Here is an 18,462-nt window from a genome sequence, read left to right as displayed (position 1 = left end):
AAAGGGCCAATAATAGATTTTTTTTAGAAATTCAAAGAGCTTAAAAGACATCTGTTTTTTTTTCTTTGAACTTCGAAAGTTGAGATTTTTTCAACAAAGTCCGTGTTTTTTTTTCTGTTTACTTGCGTTCATAATTCTTTTTCAACAGTTAGTTGGCTATGTTAAAAGAGTGTTCCGAAGAGCAATTTCAGAGCAAATATTTTGAAGCGAAGCTCGTTAACTTGAGATCTGTAGTATAATATCAACAAGTATAATATCAACTAGTATAATATCAACTTGATCAACGATTACTTCAACAAATGATGAAGTTTATCCAGCTAGTTACAGTTTGGATTATTGTTCTTGAATCTCTTTCCTACCCGTACTCCAAAAAAGAACAAAATAGTTCTGAAAACTCTTTCAATATAACGAATTCTCTGGAAGCTTCGATAATAAATGGCTTTCCGACCTTCAATAGAAGGTTTTTCGTACGAGTTCGGTTTCTTTACAGAGATGATTTTTGTGGTGGTGCAATTATTGGCAGGAAGTGGGTCATTACTGCTGCACATTGTGTTATAAGGATTGAACGTAAGTCAAACCTAGTTTCAGCTAGCTGAAGTCTTTAACTCTTTTGCACCCTTGTCAATTCTCATGACAAAATACGTAAGATGTTTTCACTTAGAGAGCAAGTGACTTTAATCGGGAACTAGATTTACCGTAAACGAACTTTCTTACAAATCTAGCAAATTCTTCTTGGTTTATTGCGGAACCTCAATACCTTCGCGGCCCCTTCTCACTTGATCTAGCGAGCTGTAACGCGTGTGCCTTGTGATTCTTAGATTTGGGGTTCGAGTTCCGGTGGGCCCTTGGTTTTTTCGATACGTATTAATTTGAAACATTTCTGAAATTCGGAATAGTCGGATTTTGTGTCTGCCTATTTTTGTCGGCTGGATTTCGAATGTCTGATATCTTTGGACAATTGTTTGTCTCTTACTTTTTGTCGGCTGAATTTCCAATGATGATTTTTTCCATATTCTGATTGAAACAATTTTTAATATAAATGAACGTCGTTCTGTTTCTTGCAAATTTATGAACTGACTTTCAATACGTTCTGAACTTTTGAACTGAATCTTGACTTTCAATACGGTAATTTTTTTTATTTATTTTGCTAATTGGTTTTGGATAAGGTTACATCGGCTTCATCGCCTTCTAATGTATCATTTCAAAAAATGAAATATTTTTGTAAGTTTCAAGAGGAGTTTTGAGCCAAAACATCGAATTTTGAAATTTATTAGCCTAAAGCTTAAGATATTTTTGATTTCTGTTTTTTTTTGTTTTCGGCTGAGGGACGTCTAGCGCAGTATTTTCGTCTTATTGGATGCTCGGTAAGCAATCTAATCACTTTCTTAAAGCTGCTGATTTTGTTTTGTGACTGAAATTGAATATCAACCGAGATTTACTTTTTGTTGATTTAGCTTCAATTTTTTTTTGTAATTTTTGACTTCCAATTTTATACTCACCAGCATTCAATGCTATGATTGCGTTGTATTGCAAGTGGTGCTAGGCTTTGCTTCACCTCGGTGTACTCAACCTGCTTTGCTTAAATTAGTTAATTGGGTTGTATGTGTACTTGGCGAACACAAAATTAAATGAAAGTGATTTTTTTTTCACGCTAGCACGCAAGCGTGTCAATTTTAACTGGCTGATAGAAATGCGCTCAGTATAGTGGTAAGTCGTTTGCTTTGAGATCGCGTTTTTTATATCTCGCCATAGCCATGAAAGCGTAAAAGACCTTTGGCTTCAGAATTACCGCAGACTGGCCGGTTGTGGCTGCATTAGTGGTATCGCGTCAATAAAATGGCTTGGAATCACAAAAGCCTCGTTAGTCACAAAAACGCTCAACAAAATAAATCAGTCTGGAATGTGGGAAAATTATTGAAACGGCCTCTTCTTATTCGTATTTTAACTGTACCTTAATCAGTGCGAATTGTCAATCTTTATATTAACAGTTATCGTAAATATCAGCGTGATGCTATGGTTTAACATAAGAAATAGTAAATTGATAAAAATTTTCTTGCTAAACACAGCTCAGTGTAGCAAGAATTTCAGAAAAATAATAAGCTATCATGATTTTGTGGTATAAATCCTACAAACATCAAAGAGCTTGAATTATATGTTAGTTCTGTCATATTCTGATCAGGGCCGGATTCAACGTGGGTGGCGAACGTCTTCTCCCCCCTCAGGGATTCGACACCCTGCTGTCCCCCTTTGTATTATTTAAAGTTATCCATTTTTGACCCTAAAAATTTTCTAAAGGCGCCATTATAAACTAATTTTATTTTTTGGTCAAATTTTTTGATAATTTGCCTAAAAACGCCTTTTTTGGCCTGTTTTTTTTTTCAAAAATGTGACTGCGGAGCAGAAAATTTGACCAAAATGGCCTTTTTTCAGTGTTTTGGAGGAGCTCGGAATGAGTGGCTGACATTAAAAAAGAGATCTTCTTAACAATTACCCCCTCCCCCCCGCCTTTCAAGGAGTGGGCAATTTTTATGAATTTTCGTTCGACCAATCAGAATGCAGCAAATATCGAAGTTCATATGAATTGTGCTAGTGCAAATTTACTGCTTTTAATTAACGTTGGCAGTTCTTTAGTAGATACTTTTGGGAGGGCGATTGTTTAAAAAAGTGAGCATCTAAAAAAGTGAGCATTACTTTCTCAACGAGGGATTTGTTTTAACTAAATTGCTCTGTCTTCTCTCAATGTGCCTCACAGAATTATTATAAGAAGATTTGAAGCGTAATTTGATTTCGATTAAGAATTTTCCAAGAAATATGATTGTCTAGAACAACTGGTCGGAAAGTTTCTCGTTTCGTTTTTAGACTGAAATTTGACCTTCAGGTAGAAGTGCTTGCATTGATCACTCATGTCTAACCTGATATCTGGTTTTTGAACAATCTTACGAAGTTTTTTTGCTGATAGAAATGCGCTCAGCATAGTTGTAAGGCGTTTGCTTTGAGATCGCGTTTTTTATATCTCGGCAGAGCCATGATAGCGTGAAAGATTTTTAGCTTCAGATTTACCGCAGACTGGCCGATTTTGGCTGCATTAGTGGTATCGCGTCGATAAAAAGGCTTTGAATCACAAAAGCTTCGTTAGTCCCAAAAGTACCTAACAAAATATACTAGTCTGGGATGTGTGAAAATAATTGAAATGGCCTATTCTTATTAGTATTTAATCCGTACCTTAATCAGTGCGAATTGTCAACATTTATATAACTAGTTTTCGTAAATATCAGAGTGATGCTGTGATTTAACATGAAAAATTGTAAATTGATAAAATTTTTCTCGGAAAACAGCTGAGTGTAGCAAGAATTTCAGAAAAATAATAAAAAGCTGTCTTGGGATGTTAGTATAAATCCTACAAACATCAAAGAGCTTAATTTATATGTTAGTTCTGTCATATTCTGATCAGGGCCGGATTTAGGGCGGGGTGGCGGATGCTTTCTCCTCCCCCATCTGGGATTCGACCCCTTGCTGTCCCCCTCTGTATCACTTTAAGTTATCCATTTTTGAACTTAAAAATTTTCTAAAGGAGCCCATATAAATTAATTTTAAGAGACGAGCGCGCGCCAAAAAAACGCGATATTTTGGTCAAAGTTTTTTCGGCCTGTTTTTTCGGCATCTTTTTTTTCAAAATTTTGCCTGCGGTGCAGGAAAATTTGACAAAATGGTCTTTTTAGTGCTTTTGGAGAGCTCGGTAAATCCTATCTTAAATCCGCCCCTGATCCTGATTCCTATTTATAAGGGGCTGACATTATTAAAGAGATCTAGATAACAATTATTCCCTCCCCTCCCCTCCCCCGCTTTTCAAGAAGGGAGCAATTTTTAATAATTTTTGTTCGACCAATCAGAATGCAGCAAATATCGAAGTTTATAAACATTGTTCTAGTGCAAATTTACTGCTTTTTATTAAGATTGGCATTTCTTTAGTAGATACCATTGGGAGGGCGATTGTTTAGTAAATCCAAAAAAAATAAGCTTCCATTTTTCTACGAGTTATTTGTTTCTCTCAATGAGCCTCACAGAATTACTATAAGAAGCTTCGAATTGTCATTTGATTTCGATAAAGAATTTTCTAAGACTGGTCTTAAAGTTTCTCGTTCCGTTTTTAGACTGAAATTTGACCTTAAGGTAGAAAGGTTGCATTGATCACTCATATCCAACCTGATATCTTCTGGTTTTTGATCAATCTTACAATTTTTGAAATGGCAATACATATTTTGGAGCCCGATTTCAAATTATTTCTAAATCCTGATAAAGGAGAAAAAAAGGTGATAAAGGTGAAACATTTGAAAAACTTTATTTTGTCCTGAAGACTTTTTTGTTTTATTGCACGACATCCAGTTACTTAAAGTAGATTTTTAAAACTGACGTATATCTGCCAACGTGCAATTCTGCAATTATCACAAGATTTTTCTTGCGAAAAAATTCTTATTTTATTCCTGAGAAACGTTCCAGCAAAAATAAAAAAAATAGTTGGTAATTTGATTTGCTACTGTTTTTTTTCTGTTTTGTTTGCTAGCTCAATTAATTACTAAAATTGCGATTAACAGGCGTTAACAAATCGGAAGATAGAATTTTTGTTCGCAAGTATCACAGATTCATTTCTCATGTCTGTTGGTTGACAGAAGTAAAAACTCATTTTGAGCCTGTCTGCTTTATGATTATCCTGTGTTTTTACTCTTGCGGTAAGCAAGGGTATTGCAATCTGGTACTTGACTTTGGTTTCCCGTAAATAACTTCAGGATAACTTCAGGATAACTCCATTTTCAGCATATTGCCCGTTTAACACTCCTTGTTACTGTGTCTGGAGTTAATGCGTTACTGAATCCACTGCCTAAAATTTCTTAGATGTAAAATTTTTTTTGTTGGCGTCGTTGATTTCGGCCGAATTTTCGGCTTATTTACAGTTTTTTTCAGAAACTTCTATTCAATTAATTGTTTAATTTAATTCGAAAATCCTAATACGCGCAAAATTTTTTTATTCACGCTTTTTAACACGTTTTTTAATACACGCTGAAACATTCAGTTTGAACAGAAAAAACTTTGAGCGATTTTTATTTAATTTAAATAATTATTTAAATTTTTTAAGGCACTGTTTCTGATTTTTTATTGCTTTGATAATGTTTGCGGTTATCTGAAAACAACTTAGTATCAAAATTTGATTTTGAACAACCTCGGTTCAAAACCCTTCAAGGTGATGGCACAGGGTATTGTTCAATTTTACAACATTTTTCTAAATTAATCTTAAGTAAAACTTCTAAAATAAATGTCCTAAATTAATTACCGGAAATTTTTGCGGACTTGATTGACATGAAAAATTTTGACTTGGTTGTTTTGTCTACGCAGGTATTTGGCGGGTGTCTTTATTTTTCTTTCAGCTACCTTACCATTGCGTATTAGCGTCATATAAGAAAATATTGATGTAATTGGGTTAATTTAATAGGCTGTTAAAATTTTATTTTTTCTGCAAATTTTGTTTTGCAGTATCAGTTTGAAGTTTTTGTGTTCAAGTTTTTTGAGATTTCAATGTTGGTTTTTTTCGTTCATTCTGATCTTTGTTTTAAGCAAGCAATAGAAAAATCTTTTGATCAATCCAGATGTTCTTGATGGATATGCAGTCTGTTTGGTTCCAAGATTTTCAGAAGTTTGTTGCTGAGTTTTGCATGTTTTGGATCATGATTTTGGAACCGAAACCTCAATTTTTTTGTTTCCTTTCCATCTGATAGTTATCAGAAAGAAATGAATGGAGTTTGTGTAACCTGAGTCCTCTATGTTTTGGGTAATTGAGTCCTATAAGAATTGCTATAAGAGTTTTCAGCCGACGATTTCTTCAACAAAATTCACTTAATTTTTTCTTCATAAGAGCCAAATTATCTTTCGAATCTTGGCATATTCGTTTATGTATCTCAAGTTGTTCGATGCCACGATTCGCCTGTCGAAGTTTTTTTTTTTTGGTTGTAAATATACGAATTCCAATTTTATAAGATTTTTTCTCTTTGTGTTTGGCTTAAAAAATTTTGGCTTTTAGCATGTCATTTTAATGGCCTCGTATCGGTTGATGATCGAAATTTAATATTATGTCGTTTGAGTTTCAACTGGTGTTTGCTCAAATATTGTCGGCATCGTTACTGTTTCGTTTTGTTTATTTTGTTGCTAATTTGATACTCAATTGCTTTTTGGGACAAATCATTTTTTGATTTAACAAACCATTTTTTGTTGAAACAATCCGCGACAAACATATGAAAAATTTGGAAGACCTGATTTTTAAGAAATGTTTTTCAAACTCTCTTTTTGACTTACTAGATTTTGTAATGTTTGCTTTCGCCTGTGTAGAAGCTGGATTTCATCGTTTTGTTTGCACAGCGAACAGTTTTCAAAGTTTCTGTTACTTTTCAAAGTCTTCTTAAAAATTTTTTGGAAACGAAGTTTTAGTTGATAAAAAAGTGCTATTTCATTGATACCATTTCTTTGTAATTTTTGCTGGAGCAAACGGTAAGATAATTTTGCGATTTATAGAAAACATTTAACTTGTCATTTTTAACGTTTCCGAATTGTGTAGCTCAAGCTTTTCTTTTTTGTAAGTTAGAATGCTCTGTTTCATATGCATACTTTTTTATTCGGGGCCTTTTCTGTTTTATTCGGGGCCTTTTCTGCCAAAAACAAAATCATCAAAATGTTGATTGAGTTTTTTTTTTTCAAATAAAAAATCACAGACTTCTTTAATGGAATTTATTTCAACCAATCAACTTTGAGTACTAAGATCCCAGCCCAAGTTTTGAAAAAGTCAGTGATACAGAAAAAACTTGCTTTTTGCGTCGTGAAGAATCGATTAACTAATATTCAAGTTTGAAACTAAGAAAACAATTTTCCGCCATATTGGGCATTTTTATGATGTTTCATTGCTTCCAAAGTATCTGTTGTTCCGAGAAACAAAATATCCAACCTTTCTTTAGTTTTTTTTATTCGTTCGAACCTGGATTTGTGAGCACAAATTTTACAGAACATTTTTTCTAAAAAAACTATTAGTCTTTCTACTTCAACGGCCTTAACTTGCACTATTTTGTTACAAGTAAGCAGATTGGCTGAAGAGCAGCCCCTGGATTATACAAAAGTACGGAGATGTAAGGAGATCTACGAGTGGATTTCCCCCAAAACGCTTTTTAAGAAAAAAAAAACAGAAAAATGGTTTTGCAAATAGTTTTGCCTTTAATCTTAAAAGTACTTGTTTTTGAAGGTTAGCTTACATTTCTGGGATGTTGTAAAGCTTAAAAAATTGTCTCAATAATGTTTGCCGCAGTAGAAGTTTTCCACTGGAGTTTCAAGATAAAAACCGAGTTTTATGGTTTATTTAATAGCCAAAACAATTCAATTAGACTGAAATATAAATAATCTTCTTGATTTTGAAATAAATTATATTCCATTTTTTTCACGAACTAGAATTATGGATTCTAAGAGTTTCTAAAAGTTATTATGTGTAGAAATTTGTTGGAAAACTATTCGCAATTGCAGCAAAATCTAAGCAGCTAAAACAACGTATGAGAAATCAGGGAAAATTACTAGTAAAAAATAGGAAACAAAATAACTGTTTTCCCAATAAAGCAAGTGTTGCTTTAGAAATCCATTGTATGTTTTGCACAAGCAACAGTCAAACTTTGAATTTACTGAAAAACTTCTGAAAATATCAAACTGAGTTTAGGAAGAAGGTATTATTATTCATTATAGTCGATTATAGCGAATTCAAAATGAATTTAATTGCTGTAAGCAATAGTAACAATAATTGATTATTATCCATAGAACTCCAGTGCGGATTGAAATTAAACGATGTAAAAAATTGATGTCAGCTAATTTTTTCAATCAACGTGAGCTACCTAACTGCATAATTGAAATGGGATAGCAATTTTTTAGCCTATGTGGTCACATGAAAACAGAGCAAACCAAGCAATAAACATTCGAAAAAAATGTATCTTTCTTCGTTTTTTAAACGAAGTTTCTACGGTTTAAATTTTACTGGGTGTATACCTTTCAATATCTTACCTTAAATTTTACAAATTTATTTGTGCTATTTGCACTTTTGTTTCAGCATGAAAAATTTTGTTTCTTTTATAGAACATTACGAGGCCAAACTGTGCATTTTGTGCATTGTAAGCGGCTTCCGCAAAAAGGACGATCCCTTTGTTCTTCTTTTGTTCTTTAATTTTCTTTGATCGTTCCGACAAAATTTTCACATGTTTAAAGACTTGTCTCTGGATTCCAGGAACATACAGACACAAAATTGTGCTCCCGTACCCAACAGAAGCTGTTTTTCTAGATAGAAATTCTATGTAGATTATCTAGCCTGGTTTTCTCGTATTTTCCGTGAAGAAGTGATCTATTTCTTTTCTAGTTTAGAAACAAACAGTTTCTGGAAAGAAATAACCAGAAATCAGTTCACTGTTCAACCGCAACGAGATAAACATGATTCGAGTATACCCAATAGCAGTAGCGAATATAATGCAAAGTTACACTTGTTATAAGATTGTTATTCTCGTAAAACTATTGAACTGTTTACAGGGCTGTAGCCTAGTGGATAGAGCCATATCCAGAAATCAGGTGGTCGGGGGTTCGAGACCCACCATTAGACTTTTTTTTAGCTAGAAATTGCCTAGGTTTAGCTAATTTCTGATCAGAATTAGGATTAGAAATAAAGTATTCAAAGAAAATCCATGCTTTATTTAAACATTTCAAAAAGAATTTCTGACCAGAAATTAGATTAGATACAAAATATTTCAGGTCAGAAATAAAGAATTTTCTCGGTACGGGCTCCTATCCAGTGCACAGTTTGGCCTCGTAATGAAAAAAGTTGTGGTGAAATTCATTTTTTTTGTATTCCTGAAAACGTTATAAAGGCCAAAGTTTTCTGATGGAGAAAACTATTAATTTTAAAAACAGAGCTTTAATTTTATAGCCACTAGAATTCTGGTGGAGATTGGTGATTATTCACGAATACTGGGCGAAATGTTCTTCTATTCTGTTCAAAAATGGTTCATTCCATATGGGTAAGAAAGAATCTTATATATTTTCAACAGCAGCAAAACTATAACTGTTTTGCTTTTTGCTGGGTTTCATTTTAGATTTCATTTTAGTTGTTGTTTCAAAAATGCTGCGTTCGCAACTATGAGATGTTAATTCCGTGTTGTTCTCTGAACGATCATTCGGGTTCAAAAAAGTTTCAAACAATTCTCGCTCTGTCAAGAAAACTTTAAATACTCCCGTTTTTTAGATAAAAATACGGCAGCGAGAACTGACAGTCATCTAAATCACTCGAAACCATTCAATTCAATCACTATTTAAGTATATTTTAACTCACTCATAGCGATGGAAAGTTTGACAGAAAGTTTTAAATTAGTTTCCAGTGAATATTGCGTACAGAGCGTTCTTTGCTATTGCTTATAGAGCATCCGGCTAGAATTTACGATTCTTTTTTAAATTCTTCTTACTGTTTTTCATTAAGCAAAATTTGTTTGTTTTACAGATTTCAAATGGAGCTGCAACCAAAACAGGATATTGCGCTGATCAAGCTGACGCGTTCAATCTTAGGAATCATCATGTTGAAAGCTTTAGAATCTTCTTTTCTTTATACCAACAAAATTAATTTTAATGTCACGAGCTCTTCTTATTTCTTCCGCTCTATTCCTTTTTTTTGAAAGGAACAATATCTTTAAAAAACATCAACCGAGACACATTTTTAGATATATATTTTTTTTCAATGTAGTTTTTCTGGCATTTTTAGTCCTATTTTTTTACTCTGAGTTGCATCGCAAAGGGTGCGAACCTCTGGTTCGTCTTCGTGGTCGAAAGTTAGCATTTAGGAAGGAGTAAGTAAAAATATCCCGTCACTGTTCGAGGATCACTATTATTTTTTCTTCACGACATGATTGCTCACCCAAATCGAATACTCAAACCTCTATTTGAATGCAGTCACTAAATTTTCAACCAACCACTAAATTTTCCATAAAAGGTTTCTAGCAATCTAAAAATATTAGAAAAATGCATGAGTTTTTTTGCGAAAGTCACAAAAAGAACAAGGATAGTCGGTTACTGTGCAAGTAGCAGAGAATGATCCGACTATAGTCTTGAAAAAACAGAAAAGTTTTTCAAAATAGTGCCGTTGTTTCCGCGTGGTGTGAAAAAGCAACTGAACGAAAAACTAGAGGTTAGGCATATTCGCAAAAATCAGCAATTTGGAAAACAGTTTTTGTCGAAAAATGACTAGAAAAATGAAAAAAAAAAATCAAAATTTTTTCTCTGCAGTTTTTTGAGTTTTTGAACAATTTGATTCTGAAAAGGAGCTTAAAACTCATAATAAACTAACGCTACCCAAGTAAAACTAGGTTTTACTCGACACTAGAAATTTTTATTGATCACAATATGATTAGTTCAAAATGATATATCACAAGGTATGATATATAGGTATGTATACTTCAATATGATACCCAAAAACAATTGGGTGTTCCATAAGTGTTGCAAGAATGTTCCAGAACGTTCCAAATCATTTTGAGAAGTCGGAACGCCGAGTATTTATGTCGTATGTTCACATGGTTAAGTTCGGCAGTTGGAACGTTCCGGAACGTTCCTGGAACACTTGTGGAACAGTTTTCAAACCCTGATTGGATAAAAATGGAACGGTCATTCGGCTTTCCGACTGCTGCTATTTATGGAAATTGTGTGGAACGTTCCAGAATGTTCCAGGAACGTTCCATGTGTAGTGCGGCATCCGGGGAATTTTTTTGACGTTCTGGGATTTTCATCGGAACGTTTGCTAAACGTTCTAAGAACAACTTTGGAACACTTTTCAACCCCTCAATATTTCAACCCCTCAATCGTTCCGGGTCTGTGGTATACTTTCGTTTTTCTACATTAGGAAAGTTTTTGGAACATGTTTCTAAACCTAACGGAACTATCGTTCTGAATTAGCATTTCAAAAACATTCTTAAATTTTTCTCTAGCAGGATCTCAATACGTTTCAGGAACGTTTTAGGAATGTACGTTGGAATGTTCTGAGAACATTCACAAACATTACAGAAGAACGTTTTTGGAACAAAATTGGAGATTTTTTTCGGAACATTCTGGAACAACAATTAAGAACGTTTGAGAAACATGCTGGAGCATTATCGTGGAATGTTTTGGAAATGTTTCGTTCAACAACTAAAAACGTTTCAGAAACATGCCGGAGCATTATCGTGGAATGTTTTGGAATTGTTTCGTCCTATTCTCTGAGGACGTTCCGAGAACGTTTTGAAGTCGATCTGGAACCTACTGAGGTTCTTGGAAAAAACATCAGATAAACTAAACAATTTGAAATTCAGAAGTTATAAAGTTGAACACCAAATCAAATAAGACAGAAACAATCAAAAGTTCAGTCTAAATTCACTGAGGTGTCTGCACATTAGTAGTCGCTGATTGGTAGACAGGGTTCTTGCGGAAACACTGTGACAACGTCTTTCTCGTTTCGTCTGCCGACATGCCATCAGTCTCATTTGCACTGATAATAATTTCAGCTAATGTTGTTTTCTCGAAGCATCGAAGGAAGTGGTGGTTTGCCTTGGGTACCGGAAGCGCGCAATGACTGAGGGCTCCATCACAAGCTCCAGGGCACATCGTGAACGTTTCTTTACCGGATAACACTTGATTTCCTTTTTCAGCATCTGCTTCAGCTGAAACAAACTGAGAAAGTGTCTGAAACGTTTCTGGAACATTCTTAGAACATTGAAGATTTTCCAGTGAAACACAATTAACAAACTGAGAACATGTCTGAAACGTTTCTGGAACATTTATCGTAGTTCTCACCGATGTGTTTTTGGCAAGTTGTCTGTCAAACGCATGGAAGGCTTCAACGGTCAACAGTGGAAGCTTGGACATTGCTTTGACGGCGTCATCGCCTTGAGTTTTTCGGGAGTTGTTGAGGGCGAAACTATCCTCGATGCGCTCGATGCCTTCTTCTACGCGCACTAGTTGCCCTTCCACCCGCTGCAGTCGCCCGTCCATGCATTTCAGCTTCTTCAATATGGCATCTAAGGCCTCGGCCGTTGGGTCCACAAGAAAGGAGGGCTGGAAAAGAACACTACAGTAAGAACAGTAAAAACCGTTTTCAAAACGTTCCAAAAACGTTTTCATTTATAGCTTGCGAAATTTTTTTATATATTGTGTTCTGGGAATGTTCTGGAAACTTTCATTAGAAATTTACATTCAATTGCGACAGAGAGAAGTTGTGAAGGTCGTCGTTGACGGATTCACCCGATGGTGTAGCGGGACTTTTAGGTAGATCCTCCTCAGGTTCATCCTCATCATCATCAAGATCATTCACAATTGTTTTCTGTTGTGGAACTTGGAGGAAACTTTAAGGAAAACAATCGTTAGGGAACATTCTTGGAACTGGAACATTCTTGGAACTGGAACATTCTTGAAACATCTTCAAAACATTCTTGAAACTTCATCAATTTTGCAACAGTTTTTGATAAACAGTGTACGTAGAATTATGTTTGAAACTCTCACTTTAGACAATTGATTGCTAAGGTCTTTGGAAGCGTGTTGAACTGGGTTGTCCTTGTCCAGCGCAATGTCACTATCGTCCCGCGCATTCTGAACAAAACAATCGTTAGGGAACATTCTTGGAACATCTTCAAAACATTTTTGAAACTTCATAATTTTTGCAATAGTTTTCGATAAGCAACGTACTTAGAATTATGTTTGAAACACTCACTTTAGAGAACTTTCGTTGCCGGGGATCTTTGGCAGCGTGTTGAACTCGGTTGTCCAGCGCAACGTCATCTTTCAAACGAGGCAGAGCTTTCGGTTTCTTAACGGCTAGAACCGCGTCAGAGGAAGTGCAACTAGCCAAGTCCTCCATGGATCCTTGACTAACCACTTTGGCTTTCCACTTCTGTGGTCTCTGTCTCTCGTTGTCCGTCAAGGTGCAAAGCCTCGATTTCTCGGCCCTAAATAACACACTAATGTTTTCAAAACGTTCTAAAAACATTCTAAAACGTACTAACGTTGCCAACATTCTAAAAACTTTCAGAAACGTTTTTGCCACGTGAAACCATCCAGAAACGTACAACGAGAAAATCATAAAAACAGTTGAAGGGTTTTTGTAACAATTTTTGAAAACAGTTGATATTAACTTACCGTTTCAAGATCGGGGACGTCTTGGTAAACTTTCTGTACTTGAGTTCTGTTCCAGGCCTCGTTTGGTGGAAAGCAATCTTTGATTGCCTTCAACACTCTTCCTTTAGGGGGCCACAAGCACTGGATGGCATTGGAAGTCGTGGATGGCAAAAGCCAACTCTTAGGAGCGGTTGAAACTGTCTTATCGCCGAAAACATAACGGAGTACGGTAAAGTCATATTGAGCAAATCACGTATGTGTCTGAAAATTACGGGTAACTCGTCGTAATCCGCGATTTTATATTTTACTTCAAACTCAATACTCTCCTGAACCCTGTCCCACTGACTGCTGGTCCAGCGACAAATCGACAGTTTGATGCATAAAAAGATGAAGAAGAACAAACAAGCTGATTTTCGCAAATGAGTTTTGACAAATTACGTAGTACAATAATATATACAATAATCTTTATCTCCCTCTAGCGGCGAAAAAGAGTACCAGAATGTTTTGGAAACATTTCGGGAATTTTTTGAAAACGTTCCTGTGGTGTCGTCTTTTAGCGGCAAAAAAGGGTACTAGAACGTTTTGGAAAATTTTCAGGAACATATTGAAAACGTTCCTGTGGTGTCGCCCTCTAGCGGCAAAAAAGGGTACTAGAACGTTATGGAACATTTTGGGAACGTTTTCAATGTGTTTCTGTGCCGTGTCTCTCTAGGGTACCCGGGAACGTTACGGAACATTTCAGGAATGTTTTAAGTATGTTTCTGTGCTGTGTCTCTCTAGGGTACGGGAACGTTTTGATAGGATCGTGTCTATCAAGTTACTTCAATAGTCTATAAGCCACTAGCTTTGAACCAAACTTGTTGACCACATATTTACAGGCTATGTCGGTCACTTTCAACTGGCAGTAGCATTGTGAGAGATCTTTGATTTCAAGATCATCAATTTCAGAACTTTCAAATGTCTTGTTCGCCTCAAAAGGCAACTGGAAAGCAGAGCGTGTTGTTAGAAATGTTTTAAAAATCTGTTCGTAACTGCCTTCTATAGTTCCAACGATACTCTGAAGCTGCAGCACTCGTGAACCGTCTCTGAAATAGCTATCTGCTTCATCAGTTGAGAATCGCTATTTTTAAGTTTGTAATCGAGCAAATTGCATCTGTTCAGTGGTATATGGCGAATCAGTGATCGGTTTGCACGCTTTATCTATTCTTGCACCTGATCGGCTGATATTTGACTTGAATGTCGAGGAGTTTTGCAGCTTTTTTATCAGGTGAATGAACGGTTCTTTTTGACTCTGATTAAGCGATTTCAGGTATTTCAACGTGTTTTCATACTTGAAGCAACTGAATGTTTTGAGTGTTCTAAATCGGAGGCATTCTTCGGGAAGGTGAATAAGAAGATGAATAGCCAAGGTGCAGAATTGCGGTGCTTTAAACTCCATATTTCGTTGAAAGCTTTGAAGGAAAGACTCAGCTGAACCGTTGTGAACCTTAAAATAAAATGTTTCCAGAATATTCCAAAAACGTTCCCAATGCCAGACCACGGTAAATTTAAACATATTAGTAGTGGGTTTAACAAAGTTGTTCCAAGAATGTTACAAAACTTACTTCGTGCAAAAACTTACTTCGTACAATCTTTTGTCAGACAAAATGCGAATACCGACGGAGAGAAAGCGGAATGCCATTGTCACGTATTGTGACGCTTCTGGTTGCAGTACCATATCTCCACCATAAGTTAACAACATTCGTAGCTCTGTTGCTTTGAAATTATCAAAATGTTCGAAGGTACGAGGAGACTTGGTGAACTCTTTGGGGAACTTCACTGAACCGTATCGGCGACCAAAGGATTGAAACGCCGACTCCAAAATGGATATTGTCGTTTTTCCTTGCTTTTTGCCTGTTTTGCCTTGCAAGAAAGCAAAGAATCGCCAAACTGTTTTTTGATATACACAGTGCATACTGCCAACTGCAAACGAGTCTATCATGTTGAACTTCTCCGTCGGCAAATCTAAATACAATGGTTGAACTGCTTTTGTTCCAGAAATATTTTTTGAAAAGTTCCAAGTGACATACATCCGGAAAAAATTACGTTGGTCTCAGAATTGTTTCAGAAAAGTTTTTGAAACGTTCCAGTTTGTAACAACACTAAAACAACACTAAAACACTTGTTACTTTCAAAAGGGGTAGCGTGTGGATTGCTTGAATCTTCATCTGGGTTGCCATGATGCTCTGGATTTTTGCGTTGCCGAAAATTGTGATCAGAACGTCGCTCTGCAATGAGACACTCGGAACATTTTAGAAAACATTCTCTTGGAACGTCGTTCTTGAAACATTTTTGGAACGCTTACCGGAAGATTCTTGTAACCGTTGTCCACTAGTGGGAAGAGTACGGCAACAAGGTGCTCCAGCATTGATTTTGGATTTCTCTCATGAAAAAAAACCGCAACCACTGATACCACTTCTGGTTGTTAAACTGTAGACAAAAGTACTTGCCAAAACTTTTTTTTGCTCGAAGATGATACTGGAAGGCCGTCAGTGCTAAGAAAAATATCTAGGGAAGTTTCGAATGGGCCGCACATAGTTTGTACTCTGCTGAGTGCTTCCTCCACACCAATATAAAAAAAATTATTTGTCTCTACGGCAAACTTCCTGTTCTCGGTAGCACGAGCAATGATTGTCCGTGGGTTTTTTGGAAGTTCATAATCAGTGTATAAGTTTTGAATCAGCCATTGACCCTGCGCAGTGATGTTTCAGATAGTCCTTCAGTATAGTATAACATTGCTAAGTCATTCACTAAACTGCCGCAAGAAAAACTGTCAGTTTCTTTGATATCGTCTTCCCCAGAGTCCAATGATGCTTCTTAACAGGTACAAAATGCCGAAAGCATACCTCAGGAATGTTCCAAGAACATTCCAAAACATTTCGAAACGTTTTCCATAAGAAAACATGCTTTTCACCGCTTATTTATATGTTTAATTTAAAAAAGACTTACCTTCGTTGATTAGATCTTGGGAGTTTTCTGAATCTGATAGGTCAATTGTCAATTCCGAAAAAGATTCAGCTGGGACAGAAACACTTGTAGTGGGATCATCAGAATTTCGAGTTTTGTAGTGGCACTGTAAAACACTAACATCAGTTTTTAACTGGCAAAGTAGAGACTGACATGACAAAACACGGCTACCGTATTTTTTGTGCCACAACAATGAATATGTTGCAAGCTTAACTCACCGTTCTTGCGCATGACTTTTCATGCATAATATTTTTCGGCATACTGCTTCCTATTTGCAGGATCTTTGAATGGCATACTGAATCCAAAATTCAATGACTTTTGCTGCGCTGCTGATAGTGTAGTAAACACAAACACTATGGCCCCACAAATTCATTATTTGTCACTGGTGTTTGTTCTATATGCACACCACTGGTCACTGGGTGGCGCTATGGTAGAACATTCTCGGACTGTTCTCAGAATGATTTGCGGAATTATTTTGAGAAAATTTTCAAATTTGTATTTGCAAAAGATTGCTTGTGCAAAACGTTTTCAGAACGTTTTGGAATTTTTCAGCCGCATATTCCAGGCATGTTCTCAGCATATTCCATCAAAAATTTTCCCAAACAAGATCGTCTCAAACGTTTCTCGTTCCCGGCTGAGACCTTATGAAACGTTTCTGGAACGTTCCGAGAACAGTGTTCCAGAAGTGTTCCAAAATGTTCTGCGTGCCAATTGTCGTATCCAATCAGATTCGAGCGCTCAAAAAGCCGACAATCTACGTGTCGTGTCGGCTTTTGAACGTTCCAGGCACGTTCCAGAGCTGTTTCAGGCACGTTCTGAAAATGGTTCTTCTCGGCTATAATTCTAGAACAAAAAATGTTACGAAATTTGACCAAATTGTTTACTGGTTATATGACCCGACCCATTCCATTGATTATTTATGGCACCTGATTTTGCGTGGAAAACAAAAGAAAAAGAAAAATCTAAAACACACCCGAATACAAAATTTCTCCCCATTTTTCAAACGGTCGGAACAATAGGAAAGTATGGATCAAGTTAAGATCTTCCATCTCAGCATTTAATTTGATTTTTTTTTTCAAATGTTGCTTGAAAAATTTTGATTGGCTGAAAGTTTCATTTTAGAACCAAGTTAACATCCTCCAAACCGCTAAACGTTTGAAAAGCTATAGGATTGTAAAAAAAATGTTTCATTTAAGGAATCTTCATGATTGGGTAATGAACATTACTGTTCCGACTTTCGATTAGTGTTCCGATTTGGTGTGGTTTTTTTTATTCTGTCAGTTTTCGACTTTTCAACTAAACTTTTTTGACAAAAGTTTTGTGATTTCAACTGAAAGACATTTGGTCGGAAGCTGGAAAAGAGAAAGATGTTTTACCTGTGATCTTCTGTAAAAATTGAGGAATTGAAAATGGCTTGCTTGGCCGTGATAATTGACGCGCGATGTATTGCGTTGTTACACCACGCGTAAGCTGCGGATTAAATTATTCCAATTTGAATAGTGGAAAATCTTTTGGTCTCATTATTAGAATACTAGGAGCTAAATTTGTCTCGGTGTGCTTTTTTTACATAGCCTGTGGGGGATAAAAGGAATGAAAAAATGTTTATTTGAATTTTTCCTCAACATTTGAACCAAAAACATTTAAATGAACCTTAATGGGCAGTCGGGACATTCAGGGCTTTGCCCTGCTGTTCTAGCAATCTTGTTTGTATCATTAATATATAAACCAAACAAAAAATAAGAATTATGAGGGTTTTTTCATCCATTAGATGTTCTCAAATTTAACGTGATGGTCCTATATTCCAAACTTACGACAGATTATGCCTCTCGAGTTATCTCTCTGTGTCGTTACGCTGGTGTGCAAGGAATGGCTTTTCTCCAGTCTTTTTTGTCGATCATCGTCAAAATTAGTTTGCGAATGCAGCTTAAGATTGTTTTAGATGTTCCAAGCCATAAGATAAACACAATAGCACGACTTTAAGTCAATGAATTTAGGTCACACATGAGCAATTAAAAAATTATTACGTTAATTTTCGTCATCTCATAAATTACCCTATATTTTTGTGGGATTTGAGAGACTGGAAATTAGCCAAAAAAGGCACGATGGTTGGAGCATCTGGTATGGGTATGCTGTCAGAATTTGAGGAGCACGTGCCACTTTCTCTTCAGGAGGCTTACTTCACAGAGACGAAATTAGTGGGCCCATTCATGCCATTTGTGGATGAACCACAATTCTGCAGGAAGGACACTATATGTACAGATATATTGACAG

The 18,462-nt window shown here is 35.9% G+C and overlaps 1 long non-coding RNA gene across 1 annotated transcript; it reads left to right on the top strand.

Annotated features, from left to right (window-relative positions):
* The first annotated feature begins 271 nt into the window (after positions 1–271).
* Positions 272–9,618, top strand: LOC134856763 (uncharacterized). Its single transcript, XR_010164844.1, has 3 exons — positions 272–567; positions 8,987–9,077; positions 9,554–9,618. It is a non-coding gene; the product is annotated as an uncharacterized LOC134856763 (long non-coding RNA).
* The last annotated feature ends 8,844 nt before the right edge of the window (positions 9,619–18,462 follow it).

Source organism: Symsagittifera roscoffensis, chromosome 1 (genome assembly GCF_963678635.1).
Source record: "Symsagittifera roscoffensis chromosome 1, txSymRosc1.1, whole genome shotgun sequence".
NCBI lineage: Eukaryota > Metazoa > Xenacoelomorpha > Acoela > Convolutidae > Symsagittifera > Symsagittifera roscoffensis.
The sequence above is the reverse complement of the archived record's forward strand: the minus strand, read 5'-3'. Positions and strand labels throughout refer to the sequence as shown.